At 38.0% G+C, this 2,269-nt stretch overlaps 1 pseudogene; it reads right to left on the bottom strand.

Annotated features, from left to right (window-relative positions):
- Positions 1–264: 264 nt before the first annotated feature.
- LOC100674118 (zinc finger protein 789-like) lies at positions 265–1,051 on the bottom strand (annotated as a pseudogene).
- Between the last annotated feature and the right edge of the window lie 1,218 nt (positions 1,052–2,269).

Raw genomic sequence — 2,269 nt, 5'->3', positions numbered from 1 at the left:
CCTGTTAACATCATGTAGATACCTGTCCTCTGTGAGTACCCTGATTCTTAATAAGGCTTGTGTGCCAGCTGAAAGATTTTCCACATTTGTCACACCTATACGGTCTCTGTCCAGTATGAATGACCTCATGTCAATAAAGATTTCTCTTAAAACTAAACATTTTCCCACATTCTCTACATTGAAAAAATTCCTTCTTGGTATGGCTTCTCTGATGCTGAATGAGATCTACATTCCGATCAGAGGACTGCCCGCATTCACTACATCTATGCATGTTCTCTCTAGTATGAATTTGTTGATGGCTGACTAGGGTTGAGCGCCTACTGAAGGCTTTTCCACATTCAAGGCATTTATGGGGTTTTTCTCCACTATGGGTTAACTGATGTCGAATAAGGGTTGAATTCCGACTAAATGTTCTCTCACATTCACTACATTTATAGGGTTTTTCTTTGGTATGGATCCTCTTATGCTCAACAAGATATGAGACCTGACGGAAAAACTTTCCACAGTCATGACATTTATGTGGTTTTTTTGGCGGGTGACATTTATGGACAATAAGAGCTGATGTTTGTTTGAAGGCTTGTCCACAAATGTTACACTCAAAAGGATTCTCTGAAGTGTGAATTCTTTGATGTCGAACAAAATCTGTCTCATGCCTGATGACCACTCCACATTCACTGCATTCGTAATGTTTTGGTCTTGTAAGAATTTGCTTATGCCTAAAAAGCAATGGCCTCTGATTGAAGCGTTTCCCATATTCATCGTATTTGTCCTGCTTCTTTATTTGAGCATTCCTATCTTCAATAAAATTAAAATTTTGAAGGAAGCCCTTCTTATATTCATCACCACTAGCACAGAGTGCAAGTCTGAAATTGTCCACAAAGTCATGACCTTTAAGTAACATTTCAGAGGTTTTCTTGGCTTTCTCTTGCTTTACTATTGATACCTTATATGATACTAATTCTTCAAAAATTGTCCGCATTGAAGTTAACTTTTTCATCTTGTATCTGGCTTCAGAACCTAGCCAAACAAAAAAGAAATATATAAATGATGTGTCCACTCCGGAAGGGGAAAAAAAAAGGAAAAGAAGCTGATGGTTTGGGATATAAGGCAATTGAATGAAAGTATCAAGTGCTTACTTGGTTACATCATTATACTCAAGAAGCCAAAATTACAAGTTTAACAGTACTGTTAGCCTTCATAACAGAAAGAGCTCTTTACATCAACTGACTAAAAACACACAAAAGTGTGTGCTGGAGACTGTGACAACAGAACAAGTCTATTACCATTATCGGAAAAACAGCTTTCTCTGGTCATGCATTACTGATAAGAATCAGTAGTGTCACATAAAGATAGGAGAGCTAGTATCTTATATTTTCTATATATGAATGTTTATAATAATTCTGGTAGAAAAAAAAAAAAACTCCTTAAAAATAGAGAAAATACAGGATAGAACAAAAAAGCAACCAGAGGGGGAACAGGTACAAAATCCAACTGAATAGAGCAGCAGATTTCAACCATGGTTGATTTTACTCCCCAGGGGGTATTTAGCAATCTCCAGAGGCATTTTTGTCACAAATAGGGTAGTGCTACTGGCACCTAGTGGGTAAAGGCCAAAAACCAAAAACCCATTGCCATCGAGTCAATTCTGACTCATAGCGACCATATAGGACAGAGTAGAACTGCCCCATAGAGTTTCCAAGGAGCGCCGGTAAAGGCCAAAGATACTGTTAAACATCTATAATGCATAGGGCATCCCTCCACTCCCAAAGAATCATCCAGCCCAAAATGTGAGTAATGCTGAGGTTGAAAAGCCTTCAAGTAGAGGGACATGAAAAAGGGCAGAAGGGTAATCAGGAAAAAGTAAGTATACCAAGGAATATTGAGAGAATATGAAAAAAATGAAAGTAAGAGAACAAGAAACAGTATGGCAAAAGTATAAGTAATGAGAGTAGAATAAAGAGTATCAAAAAAAATTTTTTTTTTTTTTTTAGGGTCTAGGGGAAACCCTGGTGCCACAGTGGTTCAGAGCTATGGCTGCTAACCCAAAAGTTGGCATTTTGAATCCACCAGGTGCTCCTTGGAAACTCTATGGGGCACTTCTACTCTGTCCTATACAGTTGCTATGAGTCGGAATCAACTCGACGGCAACAGGTTTTTGTTTTTGTTTTTTTAGGGTCTATGGTAGTTATCATTTAGAAAACACTAGACCAGTTACTTCAGAGAAACAGTACACTGCAGTGGAAAGAGGATAAGCTTCATAGAGACTTGA

This window comes from Loxodonta africana, chromosome 12, assembly GCF_030014295.1.
Source record: "Loxodonta africana isolate mLoxAfr1 chromosome 12, mLoxAfr1.hap2, whole genome shotgun sequence".
Classification (NCBI taxonomy): domain Eukaryota; kingdom Metazoa; phylum Chordata; class Mammalia; order Proboscidea; family Elephantidae; genus Loxodonta; species Loxodonta africana.
Note: the sequence above shows the minus strand (reverse complement) of the source record. Positions and strands in the feature narration are given on the sequence as shown.